Below are 12,304 nucleotides of genomic sequence, written 5' to 3' on the forward strand. Positions count from 1 at the left end.
TTCTTGTCACTAGAAAGCTGTAATTATGTGTATTTATATTTAACCTTTCCAGATACTACTCATTAACATCTACTTGGCACTGGCACAGTTTTCATTTTGATATACTGCTTTTGTGTAAAGGCTGTAATGACTATGTAATCTTTGTCTTGCAACTGTTCCTGTCCTTAAAGTGCTGGGGCTATGTCAAAATGTAAACTTGGGAGAACAAGGGCTGGTTTCTTTCTGTGCAGATACCCAAGAGCTCAATAACAGGCATGGCTTTCCATGCAGAGGCCTCCGTGGCGCTACACTGCTGGGGATTTCTCCAGCTATAGATGCTCTTGGAAACCCCCTTAATGTGGATCTCCACAAAGAAGAGAGGCAATAGGAAATTATACCCTTAGACTGTTATTTTTTCCCTGTGCTCCGGAGAGATAGTAAAGGCCTGGTTTGCCAGTGCTCATTCGTTACCCCAGACTGCAGACCATCCTCTGATGGGTCCAGAGAAAGAGGACAGGATGTGCACAAACTTTAATAGCCATGAACTATAAGTGGATTGCCATTAGAACTACCTTTCTAATTAATATAATAAAACAATCATGCTTTCAACTTTATCTTAGGAAACAGGTGAATGAGTGTGTGTGTGTTTGTTGCTGTTGTTTAAGGTTTAAAAGAACAGAAAAGAGAGAGACTGAAAAAAAAGAGGATTCAAGTGTATGCTTAGATTGACATCCATTCTATTTAAAGCTATTTTAATCTTACAAAGGTAGATTTCTTCAATGAGAATGACTGGGAAGGTGCATAATTAAAGGCCAAAGATGATAAGGCCATTGTGGAGAAACTAAATGAATTCTTTGCATCGGTCTTCACAGCTGAGGATGTGAGAGAGATTCCAAACCTGAGCCATTCTTTTTAGGTGACAAATCTGAGGAACTGTCCCAGACTGAGGTGTCATTAGAGGAGGTTTTGGAACAAACTGATAAATTAAACAGTAATAAGTCACCAGGACCAGATAGTATTCACCCAAGAGTTCTGAAGGAACTCAAATGTGAAATTGCAGAACTACTAAGTGTAGTCTGTAACCTATCATTTAAATCAGTTTCTGTACCAAATGACTGGAGGATAGCTAATGTGACACCAATTTTTTAAAAGGGCTCCAGAGGTAATCCCAGCAATTACAGGCCAGTAAACCTGACTTCAGTACTGGGCAAATTGGTTGAAACTATAGTAAAGAACAGAATTGTCAGACACGTAGATGAACATGATTTGATGGGGAAGAGACAACATGTTTTTTGTAAAGGGAAATCGTGCCTCACCAATCTACTAGAATTATTTGAGTGGGTCAACAAGCATGTGGACAAGGGGAATCAGTGGATATAGTATACTTAGATTTTCAGAAGGACCTTTCACAAGGTCCCTCACCAAAGGCTCTTAAGCAAAGTAAGCTGTCATGGGATAAGAGGGAAAGTCCTCTCATAGATCAGTAACTGGTTAAAAGATAGGAAACAAAGGGTAGGAATAAATGGTCAGTTTTCAGAATTAAGAGAGGTAAATAGTGGTATCCCCCACGGGTCTGTACTGAGACCAGTACTATTCAACATATTCATAAATGATCTGGAAAAAGTGCGGTGGCAAAATTTTCAGATGATATAAAACTACTCAAGATACTTAAGTCCAAAGCAGACTGTGAAGAGTTACAAAGGGATTTCACAAAACTGGGTGACTGGGCAACAAAATGGCAGATGAAATTCAATGTTGATAAATGCAAAATAATGGACATTGGAAAACATAATCCCAAGTATACATATATAATGATGGGGTCTAAATTAACTGTTACCACTCAAGAAAGAGATTTTCGAGTCATTGTGGTATCCCTAGCCCCTGTGTGCCAGAAGCTAGGAATGAGCGATGGGATGAATCACTTGGTGATTACCTGTTCTGTTCATTCCCCCTGAAGCACCTGGCATTGGCCACTGTCGAAAGGCAGGATACCAGGCTAGATGGACCTTTGGTCTGATCCAGTATGGCTATTCTTATGTTCTTATGTAAAGGTTTACAATTGTATAGTACACTGAGAACAGGATAGTAGTAGCATGTTTTGTTTTTCATTGCATTTGTTCTTTATGAGGTACCATATTCCATTGTTTTCCCTCTGTTTAAAAAATGAAGAAGCTACTCTATTTAACAATTATTGTTTAACAAAGTTTCCTTTTATAGGTTTTAGTGTTGCAGATGCTGGTCTTCTCTAGTGATAATGAGGGGAATTCCTCTTGTCAAAATTTAGTTTGTTATGCTTCTAGTGGGCTTTTTCCAAATACTAGCTGCCTTTGGGGACATCCTAGCCCTCAGATAGTTGCAACATAATCTCTATATTGACTAATTTCTCAAGCCTTCCACCTGCCCATTGTCCAGCTACACAGAAAGAACAGTACATATTTGATATGGCTTTAATCAGGCCGCAACTTTATTATTAGATGTCTGGGACTACCTGGCAGATAAAAGTGTGCAGTGCAGGTAACACTATGTTCATTCAATAATTACCCAGAGGCTTCCACCAGTTCCCCTCCTTTTTCCATCCAGACCCCCCAGACAATCCATTGCTGGGACCTTACCATCCACCTCCACCCCTAGTAGAAGGATTAAGGTGGGCTATAAGAAAGGGGGGGTTGGCTCCCTGCCATACCATTCATAGGAGTCCCCAAACCCCCTTTTTAAGTCATTTTCCAAGCCATTTATCTGGTCACTGTATACCTTCCCTATGGAGTACCTGCACTGGACATCCGCCCCACAATTATATAATGAGTTGTGACCTATAGCCTACCGCCTGTCATGCCAGGCATGAAGAAAGTCCTCCCTGAACCCACTGTGGGGAGTGTGAAAACCCCCCAACTCCACCTACGCCAGTCTAGTGGTGAGAGAAAAATTCCTTCCCAGTCACCCTAAAAAAGGAGCGGCTAGTGCAATGCCTATAGCAAGTCATGACCAAACCTTCACCACCTGGAGGGGGTGGGCGGTGCTGCCTGAGCCTGCTCTATGTAAAAGGGGGCTTCATGCACAGAGCTGCCCCTTTTAAACCCTTCCGCCCATCCGGTTCCCAGGGGATGAGTCAGTGCCGCCATGCTGGCCCCTTGTCCCCTTTTGCAGCAGTTTGACCCCACCCCCCAGCCATAAAGCACTGTTCCCCTTATTTGGCCAGCCAGCCAAACTTCCCCCCGTATAAAGGTGAGGTGTGGTGCGGTCATTGGCAGTGTCAGGAGATGACTCACTTATGTTTTCTGGGCAAGGATCTTCTCTGACTGACTTAGGCAAACAAAGGACATGGATCTTGGCCCAACTGAGCCTGACCCTTTCAAAGACTATCCCGAAGAACTGTGTGCCACCATTTGCCATTGGAGATGGTTGAAACTCGACAGTTTGTTAGGTGATATGGCCAGTAAACTGTGTGCTCAGAGCCAATTTTAAGAAGCAGGTAAATATAACTATCCTGAGCTAATCTTTGCAGGTAATACAAGTAAAGCTCTTTCATAGACTGAGGTGTCAAAAAATGAAGAGGTGTAGGAACAACAAACTACTCATTGACATTTCAACGTCAGCAGGACCAGATGGTATCCATACAAGAATTCTGAAGGAGTTTAAGAGTGAAATGGCTGAGCTACTAGCAAGATTGTGTCATTTAACAAAAATCTGTATAAGTAGCAGTGTGTGCCTGATCTGGATGATCTGATGAACAATGACATGGAAAATTTTGTGGCTAACACACTATATTTATTTATTTTAAATTAGTGAAATCTCAAGAGCATTCTCAGGCACTTCAAATGGAGCTAAACCTTGCTGGAAAGCTGGGCAACAGGATAGCAGATGAAATTCAATATAGACAAGGTGAATTCACAATGGAGGAAATAATTTGAACCGCTCATATACAATGATGGGTTCTAAATTACCTGTAACCACATAGGAAAGGGGCCTAAGCATCACCATGGACAGCTTGATGAAAACATCTGCTCAGTGCACAGCAGGGGTGAAAAATAATAAAAAGCCAAGAAGGAAGTTTTTCTGCACTTTAAAAGAAGGGATAAAGGGATAGAGAATAATATTGAAAATCTTATAATGCCATTATATAAATTGATGGAACACCCTCGACCTGAACACCATGGCCAGTTCTGGTCTCCCCACCTCGAAAAAAAATACAGTGGATTTAGAAAAGGTCCCAAGAAGGGCAATGAAAATGACTAAATGCTCAGAAAGGCTTCTCTATATGAAAGGCGATTTAAAAGCTTAGAGCTATTTAGAGAGGAGCTGAATAGGAATGGACGTGATAGAGGCATATAAATTAATGAAAGGTGTAGAAGAGGTTCATCATCAAGCTGATCAAATAGTTAAAAATACTAAGATTCACAAATATATAATGTGAATAAAATTACTGAGTTGATTCTCTGTACGGGAGTCCATCCTTGTTGGTTCTTCTCAACACACGTTTCTTTTCGAACATCTTGTTCAGGGAGGAGTATATCCCATTTCTTCTGCATTAACTTTGTGGGTGGGGTTTGTTTTTGTTTTCCTTCTTTGGCATGCCTGTAACTCAGCATGTGGACATTCTTTTTTTCCTGGTGTTTCTTTTCCCCCACAAACTCATTTCTCACGCATGGCATTTAGGTCTGTTCATGACTCAGCATAGCAACAGCCAGAGCCCAACTCCATCCTATGAGATTAGACCTACTCAGCCATGGTGTTGACTCAATCGCCCTAGTGTGGTTTTGGCATAGATCCCTCCTTTGTTACCTTCCTTCAGCAGCCCCGAAATCTTCACATTTCCTCAGAGTGGACTGCAGAAATAGTCTAATCTTAAAGTGCCAAATAAAACAAGGGTTTATTGGGAGAAGCTCAAATTAAATTAAAGTTGATTTTAATTCTGTCCATGAAACACCAACATGATTGTGTATTAGTATTTAATAGGGAGATTTGGACAAAAGCACATAAACTGGCATAAATTATCTACTTAATCTCTTATCTGATGTATGCAGAATTTAATAGGGGAGATTTCCTTTCTATGAAGCAAAGAAGAGGCAGGAATCTGAGTACCTAGGAATTTATCCCAGGGGAGAATGAACAGTTACCTGTGAAAACTTACAAAATCCATTTGTTTTAGGGACAAAAGAGGAATAGTGATGCTTAATAATGATTAAAGACAACATTAATCAAATGCTGTAAAAATGCCAAGTCCTTAATCGCTCAAAAGTTCATTAAAAAGGCTTAGGATAAATCCTGGTCCCATTGAAGTCAATGGCAAAACTCCCATTTGCTTTAACGGTGGGGGGGACTAATGTTTGCCCTTAGTCTTTGTTCCACTCAGTCTCCAGCTTCTTGTTATTGGTACTAGCCAAGTGTCATAACATTCTAAGATACCTGAGTAAATGAGCATAAATTAGGCCAATTTTCTATTGCAGTATATTACAGTGAGTCTTTGATTTATAAAAGCTTTAATAATTTAGACTTTAGTAGGAATTAACAGTTCAGCACCTGTCAGGATAAAGCCATTAGTGATCACTCCTTTTCAGATGCAAGTTCAGTTTTTAGGGTTTTCATGCAGTCTGCCCACAATATTTTAAAAATGTTCATTGAATTTGGTCTTTTCAGGAATCAGGGCCTGAAGCAGAGCAGGTGGGTGAAGGAGGAAAACCTCAATGCTGAGGCAAAAATGTTTATTAACAAAATTATCATTTATTTTATAATGTTAAGTCATGCCAAACTTGCCTGCACCTTTACTCAATTTAAAGAGATACTTCCCAATATGTGTATACCTCAGACGCTTGGAGAATATAACAGCACATTTTGGTTATTTATTTTTTAAATGAAATGCCAGGCTAATTTAATTAAATTCCAGGAGGTTTCTGCTTTCAGTTGCTAGGTCCAAGTGTCAGGGAATATGACATCTCTTTGGCCATGAAACTATATTTATTGCAGTCAAGCCCTAAAATGCAGCTTTCATAATATCTATTTTGATTTAATTTGCTACACTATTTTCCTTTATGCTGTGTTTGAAAATGTATATCAGCATTGATTATTGTGCTTTGTGCTTTGTATGAAATATTTAATAAAAGTCTTTAGTGGCAAGTTGTAAATATCTTGCAAATGGCAGGTCATAAAGCCAAGGACTTTAGTCAAAAGGCAAACAAATTACAAGAGGTCTTATCAAAGAACAGGACACTTCTTCTTATATAAGATACTAGTTGGTATAGAGATGCTCTTACCTTGAAAGAACAAACTTTAAGATATTTATGTTTTAGAAGAAAAAAAGTCATGACTTTAAAAAAAATAAAAGAATGCCATTTATTTAAGATACTTCAAAGAAGAGTGGTGAATAAGAGATGTTATTAGAAGCTATAAAGCCAAGTCATAAAAGCAGGTCTTCTTATCCTTTCCCTTTTCATAGAAAAATACCTCAGCTTAACCCCCCCTCAAAATTCTTATTGAAAGTAATTTCTTTTATGAACACTGTAAAATTCTATATCATTGAAACTACAGAAAAATTGATGGTTGGAAAATGTTTTACAGAAGGTTTTGTTTACTTCTATCTAACTCAGGGATCAGCAACCTTTGGCCCATGGCCTGCCAGGGAAAGCCTTTGGCGGGCCAGGCCGGTTTGTTTACCTGCCACGTCCGCAGGTTCGGCTGATTGCAGCTCCCACTGGCCATGGTTCACCGCTCATGTTTCCTTTTAGTGGTGCAAACTTTGGTTGTTACTTAAATACTTGAGATAACAAGCTTCTTTTGAGATGCTCTGCCACATTCCGCCACAGATGTATATTTGCAAATATTTTATTTAAATGCAAAACTTCTATTGGAATATCTTCCTAATATCATTGCTAGGTAAATGATTAGATGCTTTAGATACCAACATGGAATCCAATGACCTTGTTGGACTGGTAAGTAATACAAGAAGCTGTTTAACTACAGAATATGTATATTAATTTGGGGGATTCATTAGTTATCTGGCAATACTTAAGCAACTCCCTCACCTAACTCAGAAAAATAGGTGTCACCTCTCAACAAACAAACAAAGCCCAGATCCTCAAAGGTACTTAAGCATCTAACTCCAATTGATTTCAATAAGAGTTAGATGCCTAAACACCTTTGAAGAACAACCATTAGAAGTGTAAAAAGAACAGGAGTACTTGTGGCACCTTAGAGACTAATAAATGTAGTGCCACAAGTACTCCTGTTCTTTTTGTGGATACAGACTAATACGGCTGCTACTCTGAAACCCGTTAGAAGTGTGCTACTTATGCATTAAACAGTCTACATATTCATGAGCTTAAAGTGTTACTAAGGCCCATGAAGATATGGAGCCAACGAAAGGATGACAGCAGCTAATTTTGAATCTTGACAAACGAGTGAAAGGGATGTTTTCCTTCTTTCATGAAATTAGAGGAAAGAGAGTTTTAAAAACTCTCTGAATTGAGCATCCAGCAGCTCACCTGCTCTCTCCACTTCCCTCCTCATCTTCAATGTACTCATCAGAGCACACCCAGTTTATCTCACCTCTTTAAATAGACAGCTAATAAGAACAAGCAGTGACAGAGAAGCATCAAGAAGGAACAACTTTCAAATTCAGATGAGGCTATCCCCAGGACTTCAACACAGTTTAGTAAGATGGAAGTTAGCTAAAGCACTGAGAAAGAATTAGATTTTTTGTAGTGATTTTAATTGGGCATTGAAAATACTATTGTAACATAAGATACTAGTAGCTTATCTTAAATACAAATTGTTTGGACCATTCATTTCTAGAGTGGAGACATAGATCTACCATTGATAAGAGAGAAATAGTGGGATTTGATTTGGATTTAAGATCAGACTGACCAATATTGTCTCATTGTTTCCTTGTACTCCTCTGTCTGTCTCTCTATCTATCTATGTCTCTTGTCTTATACATAGATTGTGAACATTTTGGGGCAGAGATTGTCTTTTTTTCTATATTGGTACAATGCCAAGCAAATTGGGGTTCAGTCCATGATGAAGGATTCTAACTGCTATGATGATACAAATAATTAATAATAATTCTTAATTAATTTGCCTATCTTAAGAAAACCACTTGTTTGGCTTCTTCGGAGTAATTGATTTAAAGACTTCTTTGGTTTCATAAGACTTGGTTAAGATGATCCACCTTTACCCATCAATAAATGGTTTCAGTGATCTCATTACTAATTTTGGGGAATAATATACTTTGGTCTTAATTTAAGGAGAGAGGAGTCCCCCTAAACCCTCTGCCCCAGGCAGGCCCACTCTCAAAGGTGTAATCTCTGTTCAAAGCTCTCCACACAGACATACAGGAGAGACTTAGGTCTGGTCTACACTACACAGTTAGGTTGACATAAGACAGCTTACGTTGACATAATTATGTCAGTGTACATAAATCCTTCCTCCCACCAGTGTAAGGGCCCTTCTCCACCAGCATAATAACTCCATCTCTACGCGAGGCACAGGGCTTATGTCAGTGTAGTTAGGGTGACGCAGTATCTGTGTAGACACTGTGTTACTTATATTGGCAATTAGCTCTCATGTCAAATTCCAGCAGAGTTGTGAAATTAACAAGAAAACCAGGCAGCTAGAGTCTAGCTCTAGTCTACTCTAGACTTCAGCTAGACTCTAGCTCCCCTGGAGAGCTGTATGGCTGGATCCCGTTCCTGGCTGGGAGACAAGGCAAGAAACCTGGGCAGCTGAACCCTGCTCCTGGTGGGAAACAGGGAGGCAAAAGGCCCAGGCAACTTCCCTCCTGCTCTTGGAGGGTAATGGGAAGGCAAGATGCCCTGGGTGGATTCTCTCTCTTCCAGAGAGGACGGGGAGCCGAGGGGGGTTCACCCCACCTAGAGCCTGGGAGCTGGTGGGGCAGCGGGGCTCCCAGTAGGGAGCTGCCAGCTCCCCACACTGCCCCTCTGACGTCGATGGAAGCACTCCTGGTAAGGATGCACACCACAGACCCCAGGAGGGTAGTGTGGACGTGTATCACTGCAGTAATTACTGTGGTGGCTGTAAGTCGACCTAATATAGGTTGACTTAAATTTTTTAGTGTAGACATACCCTAACTGAAGTAATTTTTAATTGTTTGTACTCTGTTTTGTTCTGTTTCATATTTTCTTTTACTTACTAATAAAATAGTTGTAGTTAATAATTGTGGTTGTTCTGCTTGTCTTTAAGCATGGTCTCTGCTAAGGTATGTCTAACAACCCCATCTGACTAAAATAGTAGAAGTCTCCTCCCTGAATTGGCATTGAGAGACAATTGTTAAGATTTCTTGTTTCTCTAGACTACATTTGTATTATTTTGGGGAAAAAATTATTTGGCTCTCAGCAACATAAAACACCCTTTTCTATCCCACCTGGGTAATGCATATGTATGCTTTATATAATATTCTTTCTTATCTGATTTATCTTTCCATCCAAGGCAATATTAGTTCCTGTGCCTGTGCTAGATTTAGTAATTATCTTTATGGTCTTTTTTCTATAGGTAGCAATACTGCTTTGGTCTATGCAACTAACCATATCTACAAGTAGAGAAGTAGATAGGGAGCCTGTATTTTTTTTGTTGCTATTGTGCATTGCTCCTGCCATATGGAAAGAATAAGACCAAAATGGCTGTAGGAGGTAGCCCTATGCCACTGCTACTTATTTAATGTTTAGTGCTTTTTGAAACTACAATGGCTCGTATTGCTAATGAGAATTAAAAATAGTACCATTATTTCTGGAGCATGAAGAAGAGTGAACTGTTTTACAATAAACTGGGACCCTGTTCTGCTTCAGGATACTGTAGCAGATGGAGACACTGCAGAGAATCCTGAAATGATGCAAGATGCATTGTTCATTTCTTTTTATTGTAGCTGTTCACCAGAAATAGCAGAATGTAGTACTGTGCATTGTAGCAATTGATTCATAAATAAAGAAAACCCAGTCTGGAAAACATTAACTGCCCCCAGCCTCAATCCTAACTTTGACAGACGCTTTTAAAGTTTGGGCTGATTTCAATAAGCCCTTTGCCAACTTCCTCCTTGTTACCAAGGCTTCCTGATAGCCTACAGAATACATGGGGTGAAACTGATGTCAGAGGGAATTTTGGCATGAGCAGCTGGCATGAGCCCATCAGAGATTACCTGCACACCCACAAATGGAATACCAATCTAGCTGATATAAAAGATGGTCTAAAGGTCGTGTCACAGACTTCCTGTGAGTGACTTTCTCATCTGTAAAGTAGGAATAATAACAGTTCCTTTATAAGCATGTTTTGAGGATAAATTCATTAACGCTGGTGAGGTGTTCAGAAACTACAGTGATATGGGCTACATAAGTACATAGAAAAAATTATGGCCAGTATGTTAAAAGGGACTGGTTGAAGGATGAATAGTCTGGTCAGAGGGACTAAAAAAAAATGGAGTCCAGAGGAAGGTAGGAAAAGGAAGAAACAGGGTAGGTCGTCACAGCTAATAAAAAAAGGTCTGTTCTTAACTTGGGTTACCTCACCTGCATTAACTAACTCAGATTAAAAATAGCTGGTTTTAACTCTAACTTCTAACCTATGTGAAAAGCCAAGTTGCTGTGTCTTCACTCCTACTTTAAACTGAGTTAGCTAGTTAACACTTTTCTGCAGTGAAGACATAGGCCAGGGGTAGGCAACCTATGGCATGCGTGCCAAAGGCGGCACGCGAGCTGATTTTCAGTGGCACTCACACTGCCCGGGTCCTGGCCACCAGTCCGGGGGGCTCGGCATTTTAATTTAATTTTAAATGAAGCTTCTTAAACATTTTAAAAACCTTATTTACTTTACATACAACAATAGTTTAGTTATATATTATAGACTTATAGAAAGAGACCTTCTAAAAACATTAAAATGTATTACTGGCACGCGAAACCTTAAATCAGAGTGAATAAATGAAGACTCGGCACACCACTTCTGAAAGGTTGCCGACCCCTGACATAGGCAAAGAGACCTCGAAAACTCAGTTAAGTGGGCAAACTTTATAGCGCCTGCCCAAACAGTCCAGCCTTTTGAAAGTTTATGAAAATCCCACTATAAAATCTAATATTACATTTTAATTTTAAAATAATAATAACATAGGGCTCATTCACTCCCTCCCATAGGAAAACTAAACCTTTTCTGGAATTTTAAATGATAATGGACTTGAATTGGAAACTGGAACTAAATCTTAGCACTGCCCACCTCGAAATGTTGGGAAACTTTGGATTTAGCATTTGATCCACATTCCATGTCCTCATTATGGGCAAAATCATCCAATGTAAATCAGCATAGTTCCACTAAAGTCTCAGTGTGTCTGTCTTTAGTTCCAAAACTTCACTTCATGTTTAAAGAAATGTTTTGCTTTCAGAAGGAGCAACACAGGAATATTTCTTCTGGATTGAGTGAAATTCACCCTGCTGAAAAGTGCAGACACAAGGCCAACCCACTGCTTAAGTGCCACTTAAATATATGGAGATATACCTATCTCATAGAACTAGAAGGGACCTTGAAAGGTCATCAAGTGCCTCCACTAGCAGGACCAAGTACTGATTTTGCCCTAGATGGACTCCTGAAGGATTGAACTTACAACCCTGGGTTTAGCAGGCCAATACTCAAACCACTGATCTATCCTTCCCTTCCTTAAACCTGATTTGAGGTGAATTTTACCTCCTGTTAATCTGATCAGGCCTGGCAAATTGATTTGGAAATAAGTAGGAAGTACCCAAATATGAACCAAACCATTTTTTTTATTTTTGGAACATTTGGAAAGGCTGCTTATTCACCTTTTGATTTACACCTGCATTGAAAGAGGTGGAACTGGCAAGTACACAAAATCTCACAGGAAATCTAAGCAAGATTTCCAACTTCAAGTGCATGCAGATAACCTTGTGCAAATCTGAGGTTCATTAACTTGAAACACGCAGACAAGTTTTATTATAAAGCCTGCTTGTGTAACCCAGAGGTGAGTGTGTGTTTCAGGTCCCAGTCTTTGCTGACTTACAGAGGATAGGAGTCTGTGACAGCCCTCATAGGCAAGCCTGGTTACTCAGCTCAAACTGTAGCAGCTTGTGCTTTGGGTTCTAGCAGTCCACAATTCAGTCCTTAGTGTGTCAATCAAGCTTGATTATCATGTTTCTTTGTGAACAAAGCACGCATATATATTCTTTTCTCATAGGAAAAACTACATTATTTTGCAAACAAACATTTTGTACATTTCCAAATGTATTGGCTTGTTTTAAAAAAATGCTTTATTACAATGGTGTCATTAGCAAATGTTATACAGTGTGTATAAATGCAATGCCATGTAGAAATGCTAATGCTA

This window comes from Terrapene carolina, unplaced genomic scaffold (assembly GCF_002925995.2).
Source record: "Terrapene carolina triunguis isolate 2854851 unplaced genomic scaffold, T_m_triunguis-2.0 Scaffold88, whole genome shotgun sequence".
Lineage (NCBI taxonomy): Eukaryota > Metazoa > Chordata > Testudines > Emydidae > Terrapene > Terrapene triunguis.